The sequence below is a fragment of the Aegilops tauschii genome, chromosome 3 (genome assembly GCF_002575655.3).
Source record: "Aegilops tauschii subsp. strangulata cultivar AL8/78 chromosome 3, Aet v6.0, whole genome shotgun sequence".
NCBI classification, from domain to species: Eukaryota; Viridiplantae; Streptophyta; class Magnoliopsida; order Poales; family Poaceae; genus Aegilops; species Aegilops tauschii.
In genome coordinates, this window is record NC_053037.3 from 27817828 (window position 1) to 27832046 (window position 14219).

General features: G+C 44.9%; 1 pseudogene; it reads right to left on the reverse strand.

Annotated features, from left to right (window-relative positions):
* LOC120975505 (probable 2-oxoglutarate-dependent dioxygenase AOP1) overlaps nt 1-14219 on the reverse strand; it is a 35782-nt pseudogene continuing 21563 nt past the window's right edge.

A 14219-nucleotide genomic window follows, 5' to 3' on the forward strand; every position in this document is an offset into this window, starting at 1 on the left:
TCATTCTAGCATGGGCGATACATCATCTTTGTCTACCTCCTTTTTTAGACGGAATGTAAGAAAAACACCTTTGTCTACCCTGCAGAAAGCTTTTGGTAGATCACCAAATCCGTGACCTTCATCCGAGTACCGGAACCAATTGTAGTCGTCGTTCCTACATGGACAGTACCCTAGACGATGGTTGCCGTCCAGGAGCGCATCCATGGCGCTCAACACGACGTTGCAGAAACGCGCTCGCCCTTGCTAGGTGTCCTGACGCGATGGAGGCACGGCGACACACTCCCGTTGGTCACAACCTGCGACATACTTAAAACGGCGTCAGAATTGGAGGTAGACTCCACGTGAGAAAGGATCTTGTCTTGTGAACATCTCGCCGGCCACTGAAGGTCGTCAGACTAGGCGGAATGGCGAGCCAGCCTGGTAGGCCCCATCACTGCATGGCGCGAACATAGGCGGAATGGTGAGCCAGCCCAGTAGCCCCCATCACTGCATGGCCCGTGTTCGTGCGGCAGTTGACACGACGAGTAGCAGGGTGCTACGACCGTGACGCACAAATACTGGAGCCAGCCGGTGGCGGTGCTACAACCTCGTTGTCGTTTGCTAGAATCGACCATTGGAGATGTTGCGTTAATGTCCCCTAGGTGCTGTAACCGGTGACCACGATGCTGGAACCGGTGGTTGCCATGGCAGTCACCGCTACAACCATGGTTCCCAGATGCTGGAACCATCGCGTCCAGATGCTGGAACCACAACAGCTAGATGCTGGAAGCCTACAGTTGCCGGTGGTGACCACGCCGGCACGGGTGCTGCAACTATGGTGTCGCGATACTGGAATGGTGGCGTCCAGATGCTGGAAGCCTGCAACTGCTAATGGTGTCCACGCCACCGGGTGCTGCAACCACGGTAACCAGATGCTGGAACCGTGGTGTCTAGATGTTGCAACCATGGTGGTGCAGGTGGTAACCGTAACTTCCGGTGATGACCACGCCGGCGGGGGTGCTACAACCACGGTGTTCAGATGCTGGAACCATGGCGGGGTGATACTGGGACCGGCCATGCTCTTGCGACGTCGCTGGTGATGCACAGCGGCGCGCCCGGTGCCTTGATCTATGCACGGGGAGACAACGACAGCAACACGCGTGACATACGGGGAGGGACAACCGTTTTTCTGGGAGCGCTGGAGAGGTGCGTGCGTGAGCTTTGTCCACGAGCGCATGGCGAGGGAGGATAGCCACGATGTGCCGGGTGGTGGGGAGCACAATTGGACTGTTACTGTTATTGTAATTAGACGGCCATCGCCTATCGGCTGAAATTTAGGCCGGTCGACCTTGGCCTATCGTCATCATTTTTTAGGGGGAGGGGGAAAAGTAACTACAACGAGCAGTTTTCTATTAGGCGATGTGCAAGATGGCACCCACTCCCCAGCTCCACATAGCTTCACGTATTATATTTTCCCCGCATAGCACGGCATACTATGTAACAAAGTACCCCATATCAGCGGTCTCATGTACTGAACCAGACCAAATAATTAGGCTAACTTATTTGGATCTCATAGGCTATATACTCGTGTATTTATTTTGTGGAGTAAAGTATAATTTCCCCCACAAATGTGGTCAATGGAACAAATCCCCTGTTAACTTTAAAATCAGATATTTAGCTTGAAATAGGCTCTCACCCCACTTTACACATAAAACACCGAACAAAGTATACGGCGCAATGATATAAGGAAGTGAGGTGAACCTGTTACAAAGCAGCCCTAGAATAACCGAATCATGTAGAAACTATGCTACCGAAGGGTAACACTGGCAGAAATGATGACAACACCACGCTAAATCCTCGTAAACCTAATCTCCTCGACAATGTACTCATGAGGGAGAACGGCGCAAAACATCATCGCTGTGCAGTCACACCGGACTAGAGTCTGCATTGAGAACTATAATGTTGCGACGAGACCCATGCCGACGTCTTCAAGAATAGAGCTGCACCTGCAAGCGTCGTCGTCAGCGGTGCAAAAGCGCGCAACTTTCGCTTGGTACCCCACCCATGCCACCACAAGGACCCCAGAGCAAGCCCGACGTGCTCAGACCGCCAGATCCAGACCTAGGCGACATCAAATAGAGGACGTGCCCGAGCTACCAAGCGCTACCCCTCTCGCCACCGACATAACCAAGAGGGAAGCCACCATCGCCGCCATGATGTCCGTCGGAGAGACAACCATGCGGACAACCATTCGGAGCCGCCAACCCGCCAACCCTGTCCGAAACATCACCCATTAACTACAACATGATGTACCAACCATGGTAGGTGGAGAAAAAGGTCGTTCCTTTCACTCCTAGGTTGGCATGAGGCACAGAGTCCGGGATGGCGCCACCACAATAGGGGCTCCACCCTTGTATCCCCAACCAGTCCCAGTGGACTAGGGGCGACACAACCCCGTTACTCCCAGCAATCATCTTCGAGCACCCTCGCACGACGCCAAGTCTGTGGCCTTGGTAACCTTGGTAGGATTTCTGGATCGATTACCTTCTGAGAAATTGCATTGAGGAATGCACATCACTTCACAATGGCTAATCGAACGTTTTTCGGTAGAAGCCCCCTCAATGCAACCGGAAGTAATTGCGTCATAATCACGTGGTAGTCATGAGAATTTAGGTTTTGAAATTTTTTCTCTGCCATATTTATTATTCCCTTTATATTCGACGAGAAACCAGACAGGACCTTCGTACTGAGCAAGTATTCAAAGAAGATTTCCTTCTCTTCCTTGGTAAGAGCGTGTTGGGGAATGTAGTAATTTCCAAAAAATTCCTACGCACACGCAATATCATGGTGATGCATAGCAACGAGAGGGGAGAGTGTGTCCACGTACCCTCGTAGACCGAAAGCGGAAGCATTATGACAACGCGGTTGATGTAGTCGTACGTCTTCACGATCGACCGATCCTCGGTACCGAACGCACGGCACCTCCGTGTTCAGCACACGTTCAGCTCGGTGATGCCCGCAAACTCACAATCCAGTAGAGCTCGAAGGAGAGTTTCGTCAGCACGACGGCGTGATGACGATGTTGATGAAGTTACCGACGCAGGGCTTCGCCTAAGCACCGCTACGATATGACCGAGGTGGATTATGGTGGAGGGGGGCACCGCACACGGCTGGGAGAGATCAATGATCAACTTGTGTGTTCTAGGGTGCCCCTGCCCCCGTATATAAAGGAGCAAGGGGGGAGGCCAGCCGGCCCTGTAGGGCGCGCTAGGAGGAGGAGTCCTCCTCCTAGTAGGAGTAGGACTCCCCTCTTTCCTACTCCTACTAGGAGGGGGAAAGGAAGGGGGGAAGGAGAAGGAAAGGGGGGCGCCGCCCCCCCCCTTCCTAGTCAAATTCGGACCAGAGGGGGAGGGGGCGCGCGGCCTGCCCTAGCCGGGCCTTCTCTCCCTCTCTCTCCACTAGGGCCCAACAAGGCCCATTAACCCCCGGGGGGTTCCGGTAACCCCTCCGGCACTCCGGTAAAATCTCGATTTCACCCGGAACTCTTCCGATGTCCAAATATAGGCTTCCAATATATCAATCTTTATGTCTCGACCATTTCGAGACTCCTCGTCATGTCTGTGATCACATACGGGACTCCGAACTACTTTCGGTACATCAAAACATATAAACTCATAATACCGATCGTCACAGAACTTTAAGCGTGCGGACCCTACGGGTTCGAGAACTATGTAGACGTGGCCGAGACATGTCTCCGTTCAATAACCAATAGCGGAACCTGGATGCTCATATTGGTTCCTACATATTCTACGAAGATCTTTATCGGTCAAACCGCATAACAACATACGTTGTTCCCTTTGTCATCGGTATGTTACTTACCCGAGATTCGATCATCGGTATCTCAATACCTAGTTCAATATCGTTACCGGCAAGTCTCGTTACTCGTTCCGTAATGCATCATCCCGCAACTAACTCATTAGTCACATTTCTTGCAAGGCTTATAGTGACGTGCATTACCGAGAGGGCCCAGAGATACCTCTCCGACAATCGGAGTGACAAATCCTAATCTCGATCTATGCCAACTCAACAAGTACCTTCGGAGACACCTGCAGAGCACCTTTATAATCACCCAGTTACGTTGTGACGTTTGGTAGCACACAAAGTGTTCCTCCGATATTCGGGAGTTGCATAATCTCATAGTCATAGGAACATGTATAAGTCATGAAGAAAGCAATAACAATAAACTAAACGATCATAGTGCTAAGCTAACGAATGGGTCAAGTCAATCACATCATTCTCCTAATGATGTGATCCCGTTTATCAAATGAAAACTCATGTCTATGGTTAGGAAACTTAACCATCTTTGATCAACGAGCTAGTCAAGTAGAGGCATACTAGTGACACTCTGTTTGTCTATGTATTCACACATGTATTATGTTTCCGGTTAATACAATTCTAGCATGAATAATAAACATTTATCATGAAATAAGGAAATAAATAATAACTTTATTATTGCCTCTAGGGCATATTTCCTTCAGTCTCCCACTTGCACTAGAGTCAATAATCGTTATGTGACCAACACCCAAAGGGTTTACTAGAGTCAATAATCTAGTTCACATCGCTATGTGATTAACACCCAAAGAGTACTAAGGTGTGATCATGTTTTGCTTGTGAGAGAAGTTTAGTCAACGGGTCTGCCATATTCAGATTCGTATGTATTTTGAAAATTTCTATGTCAACAATGCTCTGCACGGAGCTACTCTAGCTAATTGCTCCGACTTTCAATATGTATCTAGATCGAGACTTAGAGTCATCCAGATCGGTGTCAAAGCTTGCATCGACGTAACTCTTTACGACGAACCTTTTGTCACCTTCATAATCGAGAAACATATCCTTATTCCGCTAAGGATAATTTTGACCGCCGTCCAGAGATCTACTCCTAGTTCACTATTGTACTCCCTTGCCAAACTCAGTGTAGGGTATACAATAGATCTGGTACACAGCATGGCGTACTTTATAGAACCTATGATTGAGGCATAGGGAATGACTTTCATTCTCTTTCTATCTTCTGCTATGGTCGGGCTTTGAGTCTTACTCAATTTCACACCTTGTAACACAGACAAGAACTCTTTCTTTGACTATTCCATTTTGAACTACTTCAAAATCTTGTCAAGGTATGTACTCATTGAAAAAACTTATCAAGCGTCTTGATCTATCTCTATAGATTTTGATGCTCAATATGTAAGCAGTTTCACCCACTACTAGAAAAACGGCTATAGCTAATATGGACATTAATGGCGCACCATCGCCACTGCTATATAGCAGTGGCGCACCAAATATAGGTGCTCCATTAGTAACCAAAATAGTAATGGCGCACCAGGTGAGAAGTGCGCCATTACTAAGTTGAAGATTTTTAGAATCCCCAAAAACCTAACAGAATAAAAGATACAGGGCTTTTAAGATCCAGAGGGGGAAAATGGAAAAAAAATCAAACTTAGTAATGGCGCACCATTTGCTAGGTGCGCCACTAGTAACAGAAAAAAAATTGGTCTTGATTTTTTTTGGAAAAAATGCAAAATATGATACGTAATATGACCGGAAAGTTTGAAATATTTTTTCAAAATTTCATCACACTCATGAACATGAACAGAGTCCTAGACATCAACTAGGTTTAATAGGATTGATATGATAGATATATCAACAAGTGCCTTTTAAGTGAGCTGGTGCTGGGGTTGGATAGAACTGCGAAGTTAAGCGTGCTCCGGCTGGAGTAGTGTGAGGATGGGTGACCTTCCGGGAAGTTTGACCACGGAGTGCGATTTGACTTGAGATTAAGCATATTGACCCGAGATTAAGCCATAGTGACTCGAGATTAAGAAAAAGAAAAAAATTGAAAAAAAATTAAAAAACATTTCTGAAAAAAAATTTGAAAAAAAATTGTTAGTAATGGTGCACTTCTATGTGGTGCGCCATTACTAAGTCAAATAGTAATGCCGCACTTCTAGGCATAGTAATGGCGCACTATGTGGTGCGCCATTACTATTTGTTACTAGTGGCGTGTTAATAGTGGCGCACCTATAGTGCGTCATTAATATCAAAAACTGGTGCGCCACTAACAACCTTTTTTCTAGTAGTGACCGAGGTCTTTCTTTGAAAAACTCATTTCAAATACTCCTTTATACTTTCCAGAAAATTCTACATTGTTTTCGATCAACAATATGTCATACACATATACTTATCAAAAATGCTGTAGTGCTCCCACTCTCTTTCTTGTAAATACAGTCTTCACCGCAAGTCTGTATAGAACTATATGGTTTGATCAACTCATCAAAGCGTATATTCCAACTCCGAGATGCTTGCACCAGTCCATAGATGGATCGCTGGAGCTTGCACATTTTGTTAGCACCTTTAGGATCGACAAAACCTTATGGTTGCATCATATACAACTCTTCTTTAAGAAATCCATTAAGGAATGTAGTTTTGACATCCATTTGCCAGATTTCATAAAATGTGGCAATTTGCTAACATGATTTGGACAGACTTAAGCATCGCTACGAGTGAGAAAATCTCATCGTAGTCACGACCTTAAACTTTGTCAAAACCTTTTTCAACAAGTCTAGCTTTGTAGATAGTAACACTACTATCAGCGTCCGTCTTCCTCTTGAAGATCCATTTATTTTCTATGGCTTGCCGATCATCGGGCAAGTCAACCAAAGTCTACACTTTGTTCTCATACATGGATCCCATCTCAGATTTCATGGCCTCAAGCCATTTCACGGAATCTGGGCTCATCATCACTTCCTCATAGTTCGTAGGTTCGTCATGGCCAAGTAACATGACCTCTAGAACAGGATTAGCGTACCACTCTAGTGCGGATCTCACTCTGGTTGACCTACGAGGTTCGGTAGTAACTTGATCTGAAGTTACATCATCATCATCATTAGCTTCCTCACTAATTGGTGTAGGAGTCACATGAACAGATTTCTATGACGAACTACTTTCCAATAAGGGAGCAGGTATAGTTACCTCATCAAGTTCTACTTTCCTCCCACTCACTTTCTTTCGAGAGAAACTCCTTCTCCAGAAAGGATCCATTCTTAACAACAAAGATCTTGCCTTCGGATCTGTGATAGAAGGTGTACACAACCGTCTCCTTTGTATATCCTATGAAGACACAATTCTCTGATTTGGGTTTGAGCTTATCAGGATGAAACTTTTTCATATAAGCATCACAACCCCAAACTTTAAGAAACGACAACTTTGGTTTCTTGCCAAACCACAGTTCATATGGTCGCCTCAACGGATTTAGATGGTGCCCTATTTAACGTGAATGCAACTGTCTCTAATGCATAACCCCAAAACGATAGTGGTAAATCGGTAAGAGACATCATAGATTGCACCATATCTAATAAAGTACAGTTACGATGTTCGGACACACCATTACGCTGTGGTGTTCCAGGTGGCGTGAGTTGCGAAACTATTCCGCATTGTTTCAAATGAAGACCAAACTCGTAACTCAAATATTCTACTGCATGATCAGATCGTAGAAACTTTTATTTTCTTGTTACGATGATTTTCCACTTCACTATGAAATTATATGAACTTTTCAAATATTTCAGACTTATGTTTCATCAAGTAGATATACCCATATCTGCTCAAATCATCCGTGAAGGTCAGAAAATAACGATACCTGCCGCGAGCCTCAACACTCATCGGATTGCATACATCAGTATGTATTATTTCCAATAAGTCAGTTTGCTCGCTCCATTGTTCCGGAGAACGGAGTTTTAGTCATCTTGCCCATAAGGCATGGTTCGCAAGCATCAAGTGATTCATAATCAAGTGATTCCAAAATCCCATCAGCATGGAGTTTCTTCATGCGCTTTACACCAATATGACCTAAACGGCAGTGCCACAAATAAGTTGCACTATCATTATTAACTTTGCATCTTTTGGCTTCAATATTATGAATATGTGTATCACTACGATCGAGATCCAACAAACCATTTTCATTGGGTGTATTACGATAGAAGGTTTTATTCATGTAAACAGAACAACAATTATTCTCTAACTTAAATGAATAACCGTATTGCAATAAACATGATCAAATCATATTCATGCTCAAGGCAAACACCAAATAACACTTATTTAGGTTCAACACTAATCCCGAAAGTATAGGGAGTGTGCGATGATGATCATATCAATCTTGGAACCACTTCCAACACACATCGTCACTTCACCCTTAACTAGTCTCTGTTCATTCTGCAATTCCCGTTTTGGGCTACTACTCTTAGCAACTGAACCAGTATCAAAATGCCGAGGGGTTGCTATAAACACTAGTACAGTACACATCAATAGCATGTATATCCAATATACCTTTGTTTACTTTGCCATCCTTCTTATCCGCCAAGTATCTAGGGCAGTTCCACTTGCAGTAACCAGTTCCTTTGCAGTAGAAGCACTTAGTCTCAGGCTTAGGTCCAGACTTGGGCTTCTTCACTTGAGCAACAACTTGCTTGCCGTTCTTATTGAAGTTCCCTTTCTTCCCTTTTCCCTTTTCTTGAAACTAGTGGTCTTGTCAACCATCAACACTTGATGCTTTTCTTGATTTCTACCTTCGTCGATTTCAGCATCACGAAGAGCTTGGGAATCGTTTTCGTTATCCCTAGCATATTATAGTTCATCATGAAGTTCTAGTAACTTGGTGATAGTGACTAGAGAACTCTGTCAATCACTATCTTATCTGGAAGATTAACTCCCACTTGATTCAAGTGATTGTACTACTCAGACATTCTGAGCACATGCTCACTAGCTGAGCAATTCTCCTCCATCTTGTAGGCAAAGTGCTTGTCAAAGGTCTCATACCTTTCGATATGGGCATGAGTCTGAAATACTAATTTCAACTCTTGGAACATCTCATATGCTCTGTGGCGTTTCAAAAACGTCTTTGAAGCCCCGATTCTAAGCCATAAAGCATGGTGCACTAGACTATCAAGCAGTCATCATATCGAGCTTGTCAAACGTTCATAACGTCTGCATCTGCTCCTGCAATTGGTCTGTCACCTAGCGGTGCATCAAGGACATAATTCTTCTGTGCAGCAATGAGGATAATCCTCAGATCACGGATCCAATCCGCATCATTGCTACTAACATCTTTCAACTTAGTTTTCTCTAGGAACATATCAAAAATAAAACAGGGGAGCAAAACCCGAGCTATTGATCTACAACATAGATATGCTAATACTACCAGGACTAAGTTCATGATAAATTTAAGTTCAATTAATCAAATTACTTAAGAACTCCCACTTAGATAGACATCCCTCTAATCATCTAAGTGATCACGTGATCCAAAACAACTAAACCATAACCGATCATCACGTGAACTCAAGTAGTTTTCAATGGTGAACATCATTATGTTGATCATATCTACTATATGATTCACGCTTGACCTTTCGGTCTTAGTGTTCCGAGGCCATATCTGCATATGCTAGGCTCGTCAAGTTTAACCCGAGTATTCTGCGTGTGCAAAACTGGCTTGCACCCATTGTAGATGAACGTTGAGCTTATCACACCCGATCATCACGTGGTGTCTCGGCATGACAAACTTTGGCAACGGTGCATACTCAGGGAGAACACTTTTACCTTGAAATTTAGTGAGAGATCATCTTATAATGCTACCGTTAATCAAAGTAGAATAAGATGCATAAAGGATAAACATAACATGCAATCAATATAAGTGATATGATATGGCCATCATCATCTTGTGCCTTTGATCTCCATCTCCAAAGCACTATCATGATCACCATCGTCACCGGCGCGACACCTTGATCTCCATCATAGTATCGCTGTCGTCTCGCCAACTATTGCTTCTACGACTATCGCTACCGCTTAGTGATAAAGTAAAGCAATTACATGGCGATTGCATTTCATACAATAAAGCGACAACCATATGGCTACTGCCAGTTGCCGATAACTCGGTTACAAAACATGATCATCTCATACAATAAAATTTAGCATCATGTCTTGACAATATCACATCACAACATGCCCTGCAAAAACAAGTTAGACGTCCTCTACTTTGTTGTTGCATGTTTTACGTGGCTGCTATGGGCTGAGCAAGAACCGTTCTTACCTACGCATCAAAACCACAACGATAGTTTGTCAAGTTGGTGCTGTTTTAACCTTTACAAGGACCGGGCGTAGCCACACTCGGTTCAACTAAAGTTCGAGAAACTGACACCCGCTAGTCACCTGTGTGCAAAGCACGGCGGTAAAACCAGTCTCGCGTAAGTGTGCGCGTGATGTCGGTCCGGGCCGCTTCATCTAACAATACCGCCGAACCAAAGTGTGACATGCTGGTAAGCAGTATGACTTGTATCGCTCACAACTCACTTATGTTCTACTCGTGCATATAACATCTACGCATAAACCTGGCCCGGATGCCACTGTTGGGGAACGTAGTAATTTCAAAAAAATTCCTACGCACACGCAAGATCATGGTGATGCATAGCAACGAGAGGGGAGAGTGTGTCCACAAACCCTCGTAGACCGAAAGCAGAAGCGTTATGACAACGCGGTTGATGTAGTTGTACGTCTTCATGATCGACCGATCCTCAGTACCGAACGCACGACACCTCCGTGTTCAACACACATTCAGTTCGGTGACGTCCCGCGAACTCACGATCCAGTAGAGCTCGAAGGAGAGTTTCGTCAGCACGACGGCGTGATGACAATGTTGATGAAGTTACCGACGCAGGGCTTCGCCTAAGCACCGCTACGATATGACCGAGGTGGATTATGGTGGAGGGGGGCACCGCACCCGGCTGGGAGAGATCAATGATCAACTTGTGTGTTCTAGGGTGCCCCCTGCCCCCGTATATAAAGGAGCAAGGGGGAGGCCGGCCGGCCCTGTAGGGCGCCAGGAGGAGGAGTCCTCTGCTACCTCTTGAGCACTGCGTTGGTTTTCCCTTGAAGAGGAAAGGGTGGTGCAGCAAAGTAGCGTAAGTATTTCCCTCAGTTTTTGAGAACCAAGGTATCAATCTAGTAGGAGGCCACGCACGAGTCCCTCGCACCTACACAAACAAATAAATCCTCACAACCAACGCGATGAGGGGTTGTCAATCCCTACACGGTCACTTACGAGAGTGAGATCTGATAAAGATAATATTTTTGGTATTTTTATGATAAAGATGCAAAGTAAAGAAAACAAAATAAAAACGGCGCCAAAAATAGCTAAGTGTTGGAAGATTAATATGATGGAAAATAGACCCGGGGGCCATAGGTTTCACTAGTGGCTTCTCTCGAGAGCATAAGTATTTATGGTGGGTGAACAAATTACTGTTGAGCAATTGACAGAATTGAGCATAGTTATGAGAATATCTAGGTATGATCATGTATATAGGCATCACGTCCGAGACAAGTAGACCGACTCCTGCCTGCATCTACTACTATTACTGCACACATCGACCGCTATCCAGCATGCATCTAGAGTATTAAGTTCATAAGAACAGAGTAACGCTTTAAGCAAGATGACATGATGTAGAGGGATAAACTCATGCAATACGATATAAACACCATCTTGTTATCCTCGATGGCAACAATACAATACGTGCCTTGCTGCCCCTACTGTCACTAGGAAAGGACACCGCAAGATTGAACCCAAAGCTAAGCACTTCTCCCATTGCAAGAAAGATCAATCTAGTAGGCCAAACCAAACTGATAATTCGAAGAGACTTGCAAAGATAACCAATCATACATAAAAGAATTCAGAAGATTCAAATATTGTTCATAGATAAACTTGATCATAAACCCACAATTCATCGGTCTCACCAAACACACCGCAAAAGAAGATTACATCGAATAGATCTCCACAAGAGAGGGGGAGAACATTGTATTGAGACCCAAAAAGAGAGAAGAAGCCATCTAGCTAATAACTATGGACCCGAAGGTCTGAGGTAAACTACTCACACATCATTGGAGAGCTATGGTGTTGATGTAGAAGCCCTCCGTGATCGATGCCCCCTCCAGCGGAGCTCCGGAACATGCCCCAAGATGGGATCTCACGGGTACAGAAGGTTGCGGCGGTGGAATTAGGTTTTTGGCTCCGTCTCTGGTAGTTTGGGGGTACGTAGGTATATATAGGAGGAAGAAGTACGTCGATGGAGCAACAGGGGGCCCACGAGGGTGGAGGGCGCGCCCCCCTACCTCGTGGCCTCCTGTTTGATGTCTTGACATAGGGTCCAAGTCCTCTGGATCATGTTCGTTCCGAAAATCACGCTCCCGAAGGTTTCATTCCGTTTGGACTCCGTTTGATATTCTTTTTTTGCGAAACTCTGAAATAGGCAAAAAATAGCAATTCTGGCTGGGCCTCCGGTTAATAGGTTAGTCCCAAAAATAATGTAAAAGTGTATAATAAATCCCAATAATGTCCAAAACAGAATATACTATAGCATGGAACAATCAAAAATTATAGATACGTTGGAGACGTATCATCCTCCTCCTAGTAGGAGTAGGACTCCCCTATTTCCTACTCCTACTAGGAGGGGGAAAGGAAGGGGGAGAAGGAGAAGGAAAGGGGGGCGCCGCCCCCCTTCCTAGTCTAATTCGGACCAGAGAGGGAGGGGGCGCGCGGCCTGCCCTGGCCGGCCCCTCCCTCTCTCCACTAGGGCCCAACAAGGCCCATTAACCCCCGGGGGGTTCCGGTAACCCCTCCGGCACTCTGGTAAAATCCCGAGATCACCCGGAACTTTTTATCAATCTTTATGTCTCGACCATTTCAAGACTCCTCGTCATGTCCGTGATCACATCCGGGACTCCGAACTACTTTCGGTACATCAAAACATATAAACTCATAATACCGATTGTCACAGAACTTTAAGCGTGTGGACCCTACAGGTTCGAGAACTATGTAGACATGACCAAGACATGTCTCCGGTCAATAACCAATAGAGGAACCTAGATGCTCATATTGGTTCCTACATATTCTACGAAGATCTTTATCGGTCAAACCGCATAACAACATACGTTGTTCCCTTTGTCATCGGTATGTTACTTGCCCGAGATTCGATCGTCGGTATCTCAATACCTAGTTTAATCTCGTTACCGGCAAGTCTCTTTACTCGTTCCGTAATGCATCATCCCGCAACTAACTCATTAGTCACATTTCTTGCAAGGCTTATAGTGATGTGCATTACCGAGAGGGCCCAGAGATACCTCTCCGATAGTTGGAGTGACAAATCCTAATCTCAGTCTATGCCAACTCAACAAGTACCTTCGGAGACACTTGTAGAGCACCTTTATAATCACCCAGTTACGTTGTGACGTTTGGTAGCACATAAAGTGTTCCTCCGGTATTCGGGAGTTGCATAATCTCATAGTCATAGGAACATGTATAAGTCATGAAGAAAGCAATAGCAATAAACTAAACGATCATAGTGCTAAGCTAACGAATGGGTCAAGTCAATCACATCATTCTCCTAATGATGTGATCCCGTTTATCAAATGACAACTCATGTCTATGGTTAGGAAACTTAACCATCTTTGATCAATGAGCTAGTCAAGTAGAGGCATACTAGTGACACTCTGTTTGTCTATGTATTCACACATGTATTATGTTTCCGGTTAATACAATTCTAGCATGAATAATAAACATTTATCATGAAATAAGGAAATAAATAATAACTTTATTATTGCCTCTAGGGCATATTTCCTTCAGAGCGTAGCTGGCAGGACCTTGATACTGCTTTGGATGCATGCCGTCTTTTTCGTGCATATGTTGTTGGACCTCCCGTGTCTCTGGTGTATCTTTTGTCTTGCCATACACGCCCCAGAAGCCTAGCAGATTCACGCAAAGATTATTCGTCACGTGCATCACGTCGATTGTCTATGACTTTCCATTACGGTAGGTCCCAAAATATAGATTTCTTCTTCCACATGGGTGCGTGTCCGTCTGCGTCATTCAGAACAGATTGTCCGCCAGGACCCTTTCCAAAGATTACTTTTAAATCCTTGACCATATCAAGTATATGATCACCAGTATGGTGGTGAGACTTCACTAGTAGAAAAGAGGGCTTTGGTTCGAGCGCAATATACACCTTAGTCCCGGTTGCATTACGAACTGAGACTAATGTGAGCATTAGTCCCGATTCGAGCGGCTAAAGGCATTAGTCCCGGTTCAAATGGGCCCTTTAGTCCCGGTTTGAGACACGAACCGGGACTAAAGGGCACGGTTCGTGTCTCAA